Raw genomic sequence first — 13121 nt, 5'->3', positions numbered from 1 at the left:
GCCGACCTCGTGGCCGACCTCATCCTAGGGTCGGGTTTCGTTTCATGAAACCCGACTTTGCCAAAAGTCGGCGACTTTTGAAATTTTTCGACCCGTTTCGCTCAACTCTAGTAATCAGTGGTCACCGGTTCATCAGCATAACAACCAGAGGTCTCCTTGAGACCTCTCCTTGAGACCTCTATGGTTGCTGATGCCGGATCGCTGTGAGTGCCACCCTGTGGTCGGCGCTCATAGCAATGCAGTAATTCTGCTACATAGGGCGATCTGAGCATAAACAAACATTGACGTATTTGGTATCGCCGTGTTCAGAGTCGCCCGATCTATGAATAAAAAAAGGATTAACCTGATCGCAAGAAAAAAATTGAAAATGCCAGAATTACGGTTTTTGGTCGTCTCGACATTGTGTTAAAATGCATTAACGGGCGATCAGAGGATCATATCTGCACATAAATGATATCATTAAAAACATCAGCTCAGCACGCAAAAAATAAGCCCTCACCCAACCTCAGATCACGATAAATGGAGACGCTACGGGTATCGGAAAATGGCGCAATTTGTTTTTAACAAAGCTTAGAATTATTTTTCACCACTTAGATAAGAGAACCCAGACATGTTTGGTGTCTGTGGACTCGTAATGGCCTGGAGAATCAGAATGGCAGCGCTAGCATTTAGTGAACATGGTGAAAAACAAAAAACAAGTGTGGGATTGCACTTTGTTTGCAATTTCAACACACTTGGAATGTTTTTCCCGTTTTTAAGTACAAGACATGGTAAAACCAATGAAGTCTTTCAAAAGTACAACTCGTCCCGCAAAAAATAAGCCCTCACAGGGCCATATTAAGGGAAAAATAGAAAAGTTATGGCTCTGGGAAGAAGGGGAGCGAAAAACGACAAACTGAAAATGGGCTCCGAAGCGAAGGGGTTAAAATGAAGACGTGCTTCTTCTCAGCGCAGGAGTGCGAGCAATTAGACGCTGCAGTCTTCTAGCTCTTCTCTGTTGCACAAACCCTGTGACAGCAGGAGAGAGTACCAAGGAATGAAAGAGAGAGAGCAGAAGAGAGAGCATAACAACACAAGAGAGTTCGTGAGCAGGAAAAAGGTTGAGAAAGCAACACAGGGTATAAAACTGCAGGGGAGAGCGCACAGAAGAGTGCAAGAGTGTGGAAGAGCATCAAAAAACTAAAGACTGCAGGAGAACGTAAAAGAGAGCTGCAGGAAGCACAAGTGAACAGCAGATAGCGCCAGAGAGCAGCAGAGAGCAGAAGAAAGTGAGGGAGAGCAGGAATGAGCACAGGAGGGCAGCACAGGGCGTGAGAGTGCAGGAAGGAGCTGCTGAGAGCATAGGAGATGAGGGAACATTAGAGAGCGCAAGAGAGCTGGAGAGAGCAGAAGAAAGTGAGGGAGAGCAGGAATGAGCACAGGAGGGCAGCACAGGGCGTGAGAGTGCAGGAAGGAGCTGCTGAGAGCATAGGAGATGAGGGAACATTAGAGAGCGCAAGAGAGCAGGAGAGAGCAGAAGAAAGTGAGGGAGAGCAGGAATGAGCACAGGAGGGCAGCAAAGGGCGTGAGAGTGTAGGAAGGAGCTGCTGAGAACATAGGAGATGAGGGAACATTAGAGAGCGCAAGAGAGCAGGAGAGAGCAGAAGAAAGTGAGGGAGAGCAGGAATGAGCACAGGAGGGCAGCAAAGGGCTTGAGAGTGTAGGAAGGAGCTGCTGAGAACATAGGAGATGAGGGAACATTAGAGAGCGCAAGAGAGCAGGAGAGAGCAGAAGAAAGTGAGGGAGAGCAGGAATGAGCACAGGAGGGCAGCAAAGGGCTTGAGGGTGTAGGAAGGAGCTGCTGAGAACATAGGAGATGAGGGAACATTAGAGAGCGCAAGAGAGCTGGAGAGAGCAGAAGAAAGTGAGGGAGAGCAGGAATGAGCACAGGAGGGCAGCACAGGGTGTGAGAGTGCAGTAAGGAGCTGCTGAGAGCATAGGAGATGAGGGAACATTAGAGAGTGCAAGAGAGCAGGAGAGAGCAGAAGAAAGTGAGGGAGAGCAGGAATGAGCACAGGAGGGCAGCACAGGGCGTGAGAGTGCAGGAAGGAGCTGCTGAGAGCATAGGAGATGAGGGAACATTAGAGAGCGCAAGAGAGCTGGAGAGAGCAGAAGAAAGTGAGGGAGAGCAGGAATGAGCACAGGAGGGCAGCACAGGGCGTGAGAGTGCAGGAAGGAGCTGCTGAGAGCATAGGAGATGAGGGAACATTAGAGAGCGAAAGAGAGCTGGAGAGAGCAGAAGAAAGTGAGGGAGAGCAGGAATGAGCACAGGAGGGCAGCACAGGGCGTGAGAGTGCAGGAAGGAGCTGCTGAGAACATAGGAGATGAGGGAACATTAGAGAGCGCAAGAGAGCAGGAGAGAGCAGAAGAAAGTGAGGGAGAGCAGGAATGAGCACAGGAGGGCAGCAAAGGGCTTGAGAGTGCAGGAAGGAGCTGCTGAGAACATAGGAGATGAGGGAACATTAGAGAGCGAAAGAGAGCTGGAGAGAGCAGAAGAAAGTGAGGGAGAGCAGGAATGAGCACAGGAGGGCAGCACAGGGCGTGATAGTGCAGGAAGGAGCTGCTGAGAGCATAGGAGATGAGGGAACATTAGAGAGCGCAAGAGAGCAGGAGAGAGCAGAAGAAAGTGAGGGAGAGCAGGAATGAGCACAGGAGGGCAGCAAAGGGCTTGAGAGTGTAGGAAGGAGCTGCTGAGAACATAGGACATGAGGGAACATTAGAGAGCGCAAGAGAGCAGGAGAGAGCGGAAGAAAGTGAGGGAAAGCAGGAATGAGCACAGGAGGGCAGCAAAGGGCTTGAGAGTGTAGGAAGGAGCTGCTGAGAACATAGGAGATGAGGGAACATTAGAGAGCGCAAGAGAGCAGGAGAGAGCAGAAGAAAGTGAGGGAGAGCAGGAATGAGCACAGGAGGGCAGCACAGGGTGTGAGAGTGCAGTAAGGAGCTGCTGAGAGCATAGGAGATGAGGGAACATTAGAGAGCGCAAGAGAGCAGGAGAGAGCAGAAGAAAGTGAGGGAGAGCAGGAATGAGCACAGGAGGGCAGCACAGGGCGTGAGAGTGCAGGAAGGAGCTGCTGAGAGCATAGGAGATGAGGGAACATTAGAGAGCGCAAGAGAGCTGGAGAGAGCTGAAGAAAGTGAGGGAGAGCAGGAATGAACACAGGAGGGCAGCACAGGGCGTGAGAGTGCAGGAAGGAGCTGCTGAGAGCATAGGAGATGAGGGAACATTAGAGAGCGCAAGAGAGCAGGAGAGAGCAGAAGAAAGTGAGGGAGAGCAGGAATGAGCACAGGAGGGCAGCAAAGGGCGTGAGAGTGCAGGAAGGAGCTGCTGAGAGCATAGGAGATGAGGGAACATTAGAGAGCGCAAAGGAGCAGGAGAGAGCAGAGGAACGTGAGGAAGAACAGGAATGAGCACAGGAGGGCAGCACAGGGCGTGAGAGTGCAGGAAGGAGCTGCTGAGAACATAGGCGATGAGGGAACATTAGAGAGCGCAAGAGAGCAGGAGAGAGCAGAAGAAAGTGAGGGAAAGCAGGAATGAGCAAAGGAGGGCAGCACAGGGCGTGAGAGTGTAGGAAAGAGCTGCTGAGAGCATAGGAGATGAGGGAACATTAGAGAGCGCAAGAGAGCAGGAGAGAGCAGAAGAAAGTGAGGGAAAGCAGGAATGAGCACAGGAGGGCAGCAAAGGGCTTGAGAGTGTAGGAAGGAGCTGCTGAGAACATAGGAGATGAGGGAACATTAGAGAGCGCAAGAGAGCTGGAGAGAGCAGAAGAAAGTGAGGGAGAGCTGGAATGAGCACAGGAGGGCAGCACAGGGCGTGAGAGTGCAGGAAGGAGCTGCTGAGAGCATAGGAGATGAGGGAACATTAGAGAGCGCAAGAGAGCAGGAGAGAGCAGAAGAAAGTGAGGGAGAGCAGGAATGAGCACAGGAGGGCAGCAAAGGGCGTGAGAGTGCAGGAAGGAGCTGCTGAGAGCATAGGAGATGAGGGAACATTAGAGAGCGCAAAGGAGCAGGAGAGAGCAGAGGAACGTGAGGAAGAACAGGAATGAGCACAGGAGGGCAGCACAGGGCGTGAGAGTGCAGGAAGGAGCTGCTGAGAACATAGGCGATGAGGAAACATTAGAGAGCGCAAGAGCGCAGGAGAGAGCAGAAGAAAGTGAGGGAAAGCAGGAATGAGCACAGGAGGGCAGCACAGGGCGTGAGAGTGTAGGAAAGAGCTGCTGAGAGCATAGGAGATGAGGGAACATTAGAGAGCGCAAGAGAGCAGGAGAGAGCAGAAGAAAGTGAGGGAAAGCAGGAATGAGCACAGGAGGGTAGCAAAGGGCATGAGAGTGTAGGAAAGAGCTGCTGAGAGCATAGGAGATGAGGGAACATTAAAGAGCGCAAGAGAGCAAGAGAGAGCAGAAGAAAGTGAGGGAAAGCAGGAATGAGCACAGGAGGGCAGCACAGGGCGTGAGAGTGTAGGAAGGAGCTGCTGAGAGCATAGGAGATGAGGGAACATTAGAGAGCGCAAGAGAGCAGGAGAGAGCAGAAGAAAGTGAGGGAAAGCAGGAATGAGCACAGGAGGGCAGCACAGGGCGTGAGAGTGCAGGAAGGAGCTGCTGAGAGCATAGGAGATGAGGGAACATTAGAGAGCGCAAGAGAGCAGGAGAGAGGAGAAGAAAGTGAGGGAGAGCAGGAATGAGCACAGGAGGGAAGCACAGGGTGTGAGAGTGCAGGAAGGAGCTGCTGAGAGCATAGGAGATGCGGGAACATTAGAGAGCGCAAGAGAGCAGGAGAGAGCAGAAGAAAGTGAGGGAGAACAGGAATGAGCACAGGAGGGAAGCACAGGGTGTGAGAGTGCAGGAAGGAGCTGCTGAGAGCATAGGAGATGAGGGAACATTAGAGAGCGCAAGAGAGCAGGAGAGAGCAGAAGAAAGTGAGGGAGAGCAGGAATATGCACAGGAGGGAAGTACAGGGTGTGAGAGTGCAGGAAGGAGCTGCTGAGAGCATAGGAGATGAGGGAACATTAGAGAGCGCAAGAGAGCAGGAGAGAGCAGAAGAAAGTGAGGGAGAACAGGAATGAGCACAGGAGGGAAGCACAGGGTGTGAGAGTGCAGGAAGGAGCTGCTGAGAGCATAGGAGATGAGGGAACATTAGAGAGCGCAAGAGAGCAGGAGAGAGCAGAAGAAAGTGAGGGAGAACAGGAATGAGCACAGGAGGGAAGCACAGGGTGTGAGAGTGCAGGAAGGAGATGCTGAGAGCATAGGAGATGAGGGAACATTAGAGAGCGCAAGAGTGCAGGAGAGAGCAGAAGAAAGTGAGGGAAAGCAGGAATGAGCACGGGAGGGAAGCACAGGGTGTGAGAGTGCAGGAAGGAGCTGCTGAGAGCATAGGAGATGAGGGAACATTAGAGAGCGCAAGAGAGCAGGAGAGAGCAGAAGAAAGTGAGGGAGAACAGGAATGAGCACAGGAGGGAAGCACAGGGTGTGAGAGTGCAGGAAGGAGCTGCTGAGAGCATAGGAGATGAGGGAACATTAGAGAGCACAAGAGAGCAGGAGAGAGCAGAAGATAGTGAGAGAGAGCAGGAATGAGCACAGGAGGGAAGCAAAGGGTGTGAGAGTGCAGGAAGGAGCTGCTGAGAGCATAGGAGATGAGGGAACATTAGAGAGCAGGAGAGAGCAGAAGATAGTGAGAGAGAGCAGGAATGAGCACAGGAGGGAAGCACAGGGCGTGAGAGTGAGGAAGGAGCTGCTGAGAGCATAGGAGATGAGGAAACATTAGAGAGCACAAGAGAGCAGTAGAGAGCAGAAGAAGGTGAGGGAGAACAGGAATGAGCACAGGAGGGCAGCAAAGGGCGTGAGAGTGCAGGAAGGAGCTGCTGAGAGCATAGGAGATGAGGGAACATTAGAGAGCGCAAGAGAGCAGGAGAGAGCAGAAGAAGGTGAGGGAGAACAGGAATGAGCATAGGAGGGCAGCAAAGGGCTTGAGAGAGCAGGAAGGAGCTGCTGAGAACATAGGAGATGAGGGAACATCAGAGAGCGCAAAGGAGCAGGAGAGAGCAGAGGAAGGTGAGGAAGAACAGGAATGAGCACAGGAGGGCAACACAGGGCGTGAGAGTGCAGGAAAGAGCTGCTGAGAGCATAGGAGATGACGGAACATTAGAGAGCGCAAGAGAGCAGGAGAGAGCAGAAGAAAGTGAGGGAGAACAGGAATGAGCACAAGAGAGCAGCACAGTGCGTGAGAGTGCAGGAAGGAGCTGCTGAGAGCATAGGAGATGAGGGAACATTAGAGAGCGCAAGAGAGCAGGAGAGAGCAGAAGAAAGTGAGGGAGAGCAGGAATAAACACAGGAGGGCAGCACAGGGCGTGAGAGTGCAGGAAGGAGCTGCTGAGAACATAGGAGATGAGGGAACATTAGAGAGCACAAGAGAGCAGGAGAGAGCAGAAGAAAGTGAGGGAGAGCAGGAATGAGCACAGGAGGGCAGCACAGGGCGTGAGAGTGCAGGAAGGAGCTGCTGAGAACATAGGAGATGAGGGAACATTAGAGAGCGCAAGAGAGCAGAAGGCGAGGGAGAGCAGGAATGAGCACAGGAGGGCAGCACAGGGCGTGAGAGTGCAGGAAGGAGCTGCTGAGAACATAGGAGATGAGGGAACATTAGAGAGCACAAGAGAGCAGGAGAGAGCAGAAGAAAGTGAGGGAGAGCAGGAATGAGCACAGGAGGGCAGCACAGGGTGTGAGAGTGCAGGAAGGATCATTAAGGAAGATCATTAAGGAAGGTGAAGAGTTCTTGGACAGAGCAGAATTATCTCTTCATGTTACAGAAAGAGAAGAAATTCGAAGTGCACCTGAAGAAACAGAGGATTGGAGACATGTGACCCAGAGAAGCAGGAGGATCAGGAGGCAGTCAGCACCCATACTGCTCAGAAACCAGTACCAGGCTCTCACGCAGGAAAACGATGAAGAAATACATCAGGATAAGACTTTGCCAACAAACAGCAACCTTGTACGCCTTCAGAGTCCTCCTGGATGGAGAAAGAAAAATGTTGTGAAGAAGAAACGGAGAGTGGTGGTCATGGGGGATTCCCTGTTGAGAGGAACAGAGGCCGCTATCTGCAGACCGGATATAACTTCAAGAGAAATGTGCTGTCTTCCAGGTGCAAAAATTAAAGATGTGTCTGACAGGATATCAGGACTCTTCAGACCTACAGATGACTACCCATTCCTGCTACTACATGTGGGGACAAATGACACCGCAAGAAACGACCTGGAAACCATCTGCAGAGACTTTGAAGACTTAGGCAAGAAAGTGAAAGAACTGGGAGCGCAGGTGGTCTTCTCTTCCATCCTCCCAGTGGATGGCCATGGAACAAGGAGGTGGAATAAGATTCTGCAGGTGAACAACTGGCTACGTCGATGGTGCCGTCAGCAACGATTTGGATTTCTGGATCACGGAGTGAACTACTTATACGATGGACTACTTGCTAGAGATGGGGTGCACCTTACGAAGACTGGAAAGCAGGTATTTGGAAGTCGCCTTGCTACACTTGTAAGGAGAGCTTTAAACTAGAACAACATGGGAAGGGAAGCAAAAGACCAGAAAAAGCCATACACCTGACAAATGCTACTGAGAACTCTGCTATTAGAAGTGGAAAGGAAGAACAAAGACGAAAGAATCTAATTAAAAAAAATATTGGAGAAAGAGAAACCAATCACAAACTAAAATGTTTCTATACTAATGCACAAAGCATGGGCAACAAACAAGGAGAATTGGAACTACTAACACAGGAAAAGAAATATGATGTCATTGGAATCACTGAAACTTGGTGGGACAATACACATGATTGGAATACAAGACTAGAAGGATACAACTTATTTGCAAGAAACAGACTTGATAAACGAGGAGGGGGTGTCGCATTGTATGTTAGAAATGCGTATATCTGCACAGAGATTGAAGCTTCAGAGACTGGGAGTTCTGTGGAAACTGTTTGGGTAAGAATACAAGGACAGAACAATGGAAAGGACACCATTGTAGGCATTTACTACAGGCCGCCTGTGCAAGCTGAAGATATGGATGAACTCTTTATGCATCAAATCGCCAAGTTCTCCAAAAAATATGACATAGTTGTCATGGGAGATTTCAACTATCCAGACATTTGTTGGGAATCTCTCTCAGGCAAAACTAACAGGTCAAGGAAATTCTTATCCTCTCTTGCTGACAACTTTATCTTCCAAAAGGTAAAGGAGAAAACAAGGGGAACTGCTACCTTGGATCTAATCCTTATAAACAGGGAGGAAATGGTTGAGGAGGTAAAAGTGGCTGGGACCCTAGGAGGTAGCGACCATGCTATTTTAGAATTTTGGATAACTAGAGGCGGAAGACCTGTGAAGACTCAGACGTCAAGGTTAGATTTCAGAAAGGCAGATTTTAAGGGATTCAGAAAGAGAATTGGAGGGATCCAATGGCTGGATATCCTTAAAGACAAAAATGTCCAGGAAGGATGGGAAATCTTGAAAAATGAAATTCTCAAAGCACAGTTGTTAACAATTCCGAAAAGAGGGAAGAATAGGAAGCATTTAAGGAAACCAGGATGGATGAACACAGAGCTTAAGCACATGCTAAAAAGGAAGCAAAAAATGTTTATAAAATGGAAAGAGGGAGGCATATCTAAAGAAGAATATAATGCTGTCTGCAGAACCTGCAAGGCACAAATCAGATTATCTAAAGCTGAAAATGAATTGAGGCTTGCAAGAGATGTCAAAAGCAATAATAAAGGATTTTGGGGATATGTCAAAAGTAAAAGAAAAGTCAAAGATGCTATAGGATTTTTACAGGATGAAAATGATGAAATGGTAAGACAGGATGTTGAGAAGGCTGAACTTTTAAATTCCTATTTTGCATCTGTTTTCTCTCAGAAAGGAAATGTAACATCAACTGTTATTCACTGTCCTATTAAGGGAATAGAAGAATCCAGGATATCTATAAACAGAAAGATAGTGAGGAAACACTTAGCTAACCTAAATGTATTCAAGTCTCCAGGTCCAGATGAATTACACCCCAGAGTACTGAAGGAGATAGCAGAAGAAATTTTTGAACCCCTCTCCATAATCTTTGAAAATTCTTGGAGAACAGGAGAAGTGCCAGAAGACTGGAGAAGAGCAAATGTTGTTCCTATTTTCAAAAAGGGGAAGAAGGTGGACCCAGGCAACTATAGGCCGGTGAGTCTGACTTCTATACCAGGAAAGATCTTTGAACAAATTATTAAACAACATGTATGTCAATACCTGGATAAGAATGAAGTGATTAAACAGAGTCAGCATGGGTTTGTAACTAATAAGTCATGTCAGACTAATTTAATTTCCTTCTATGATGGTATTACTGATTGGGTGGATCAAGGAAATGCTGTAGATATAGTATATCTTGACTTCAGCAAAGCATTTGACAAAGTCTCTCATACAATCCTTATTGAAAAAATGACTAAGTATGGAATGGACAAGGCAACTGTTAGGTGGATTCATAACTGGCTTAGTGATCGGACCCAAAGAGTGGTCGTAAATGGCTGCACATCCAGTTGGAAGAATGTCTCAAGTGGGGTACCACAGGGCTCTGTCCTGGGCCCTGTATTGTTCAACATCTTTATCAACGATTTAGATGAAGGAATTGAGGGTAAACTGATTAAATTTGCTGATGACACAAAGCTAGGAGGGATAGCTAATACTAGAGAAGAGAGAGAGAGGATTCAAAAAGATTTAAATAAACTGGAGAAGTGGGCAGCAACTAACAGAATGGCTTTTAACAGGGAGAAATGCAAAGTACTACATCTGGGCAATAAAAATGAAAAAAGCATATATAGAATGGGAGGAATAGGGCTAAGTGACAGCACATGTGAAAAAGACTTGGGTATACTAATAGATCACAGACTGAATATGAGTCAACAGTGTGATGCAGCAGCAAAAAAGGCAAATGCAATTCTAGGATGTATTAACAGAAGCATACAGTCTAGATCACGTGAAGTAATTATTTCCCTCTACTCCTCTTTGGTCAGACCTCATCTGGAATATTGTGTCCAATTTTGGGCACCACATTTTAAAAAAGACATCAACAAACTGGAGCAAGTTCAGAAAAGAGCGACCAGAATGGTGACCGGTCTGCAAACCCTGTCTTATGAGGAAAGGTTGCAGGATTTGGGAATGTTTAGTTTGCAAAAGAGAAGACTGAGAGGAGACTTAATAGCTGTCTACAAATATCTAAAGGGCTGTCACATTGTAGAAGGATCAACTTTATTCTCATTTGCACAAGGAAAGACTAGAAGCAATGGGATGAAGCTGAATGGGAGGAGACACAGATTAGATATTAGAAAAAACTTTTTGACAGTTAGAGTGATCAATGAGTGGAACAGGCTGCCACGAGAAATGGTGAGTTCTCCTTCAATGGAAGTCTTCAAACAGAGGCTGGACAGACATCTAACTGGGATGATTTAGCGAATCCTGCTTTGAGCAGGGGGTTGGACCAGATGGCCCAGGAGGTCCCTTCCAACTCTACGATTCTATGATTCTATGAAGGAGCTGCTGAGAGCATAGGAGATGAGGGAACATTAGAGAGCGCAAGAGAGCAGGAGAGAGCAGAAGAAGGTGAGGGAGAACAGGAATGAGCACAGTAGGGCAGCAAAGGGCGTTAGAGTGCAGGAAGGAGCTGCTGAGAGCATAGGAGATGAGGGAACATTAGAGAGCGCAAGAGAGCAGGAGAGAGCAGAAGAAGGTGAGGGAGAGCAGGAATGAGCACAGGAGGGCAGCACAGGGCGTGAGAGTGCAGGAAAGAGCTGCTGAGAGCATAGGAGATGAGGGAACATTAGAGAGCGCAAGAGAGCAGGAGAGAGCAGAAGAAAGTGAGGGAGAGCAGGAATGAGCACAAGAGAGCAGCACAGGGCGTGAGAGTGCAGGAAAGAGCTGCTGAGAACATAGGAGATGAGGGAACATTAGATAGCGCCAGAGAGCAGGAGAGAGCAGAAGAAAGTGAGGGAGAGCAGGAATGAGCACAGGAGGGCAGCAAAGGGCTTGAAAGTGCAGGAAGGAGCTGCTGAGAGCATAGGAGATGAGGGAACATTAGAGAGCACAAGAGAGCTGGAGAGAGCAGAAGATAGTGAGGGAGAGCAGGAATGAGCACAGGAGGGCAGCTCAGGGCGTGAGAGTGCAGGAAAGAGCTGCTGAGAGCATAGGAGCTGAGGGAACATTAGAGAGCACAAGAGAGCAGGAGAGAGCAGAAGAAAGTGAGGGAGAGCAGGAATGAGCACAGGAGGGCAGCACAGGGCGTGAGAGTGCAGGAAGGAGCTGCTGAGAGCATAGGAGATGAGGGAACATTAGAGAGCGCAAGAGAGCAGGAGAGAGCAGAAGAAAGTGAGGGAGAGCAGGAATGAGCACAGGAGAGAAGCACAGGGCGTGAGAGTGCAGGAAGGAGCTGCTGAGAGCATAGGAGATGAGTGAACATTAGAGAGCGCAAGAGAGCAGGAGAGAGCAGAAGAAGGTGAGGGAGAGCAGGAATGAGCACAGGAGGGCAGCAAAGGGCGTGAGAGTGCAGGAAGGAGCTGCTGGGAGCATAGGAGATGAGGGAACATTAGAGAGCGCAAGAGAGCAGGAGAGAGCAGAAGAAAGTGAGGGAGAGCAGGAATGAGCACAGGAGGGCAGCAAAGGGCGTGAGAGTGCAGGAAAGAGCTGCTGAGAGCATAGGAGATGAGGGAACATTAGAGAGCGCAAGAGAGCAGAAGAAGGTGAGGGAGAGCAGGAATGAGCACAGGAGGGCAGCAAAGGGCGTGAGAGTGCAGGAAGGAGCTGCTGAGAACATAGGAGATGAGGGAACATTAGAGAGCGCAAGAGAGCAGGAGAGAGGAGAAGAAAGTGAGGGAGAGCAGGAATGAGCACAGGAGGGAAGCAAAGGGCGTGAGAGTGCAGGAAGGAGCTGCTGAGAGCATAGGAGATGAGGGAACATTAGAGAGCGCAAGAGAGCAGGAGAGAGCAGAAGAAAGTGAGGGAGAGCAGGAATGAGCACAGGAGGGCAGCACAGGGCGTGAGAGTGCAGGAAGGAGCTGCTGGGAGCATAGGAGATGAGGGAACATTAGAGAGCGCAAGAGAGCAGGAGAGAGCAGAAGAAAGTGAGGGAGAGCAGGAATGAGCACAGGAGGGCAGCAAAGGGCTTGAGAGTGCAGGAATGAGCTGCTGAGAGCATAGGAGATGAGGGAACATTAGAGAGCACAAGAGAGCAGGAGAGAGCAGAAGATAGTGAGGGAGAGCAGGAATGAGCACAGGAGGGCAGCACAGGGCGTGAGAGTGCAGGAAAGAGCTGCTGAGAGCATAGGAGATGAGGGAACATTAGAGAGCACAAGAGAGCAGGAGAGAGCAGAAGAAAGTGAGGGAGAGCAGGAATGAGCACAGGAGGGCAGCACAGGGCGTGAGAGTGCAGGAAGGAGCTGCTGAGAGCATAGGAGATGAGGGAACATTAGAGAGCGCAAGAGAGCAGGAGAGAGGAGAAGAAAGTGAGGGAGAGCAGGAATGAGCACAGGAGGGAAGCACAGGGCGTGAGAGTGCAGGAAGGAGCTGCTGAGAGCATAGGAGATGAGTGAACATTAGAGAGCGCAAGAGAGCAGGAGAGAGCAGAAGAAGGTGAGGGAGAGCAGGAATGAGCACAGGAGGGCAGCAAAGGGTGTGAGAGTGCAGGAAGGAGCTGCTGGGAGCATAGGAGATGAGGGAACATTAGAGAGCGCAAGAGAGCAGGAGAGAGCAGAAGAAAGTGAGGGAGAGCAGGAATGAGCACAGGAGGGCAGCACAGGGCGTGAGAGTGCAGGAAAGAGCTGCTGAGAGCATAGGAGATAAGGGAACATTAGAGAGCGCAAGAGAGCAGAAGAAGGTGAGGGAGAGCAGGAATGAGCACAGGAGGGCAGCAAAGGGCGTGAGAGTGCAGGAAGGAGCTGCTGAGAACATAGGAGATGAGGGAACATTAGAGAGCGCAAGAGAGCAGGAGAGAGAAGAAAGTGAGGGAGAGCAGGAATGAGCACAGGAGGGAAGCAAAGGGCGTGAGAGTGCAGGAAGGAGCTGCTGAGAGCATAGGAGATGAGGGAA

This window comes from Dendrobates tinctorius, unplaced genomic scaffold (genome assembly GCF_039654945.1).
Source record: "Dendrobates tinctorius isolate UK_male_01 unplaced genomic scaffold, ASM3965494v1 ptg000195l, whole genome shotgun sequence".
Lineage (NCBI taxonomy): Eukaryota > Metazoa > Chordata > Amphibia > Anura > Dendrobatidae > Dendrobates > Dendrobates tinctorius.
The sequence above is the reverse complement of the archived record's forward strand: the minus strand, read 5'-3'. Positions refer to the sequence as shown.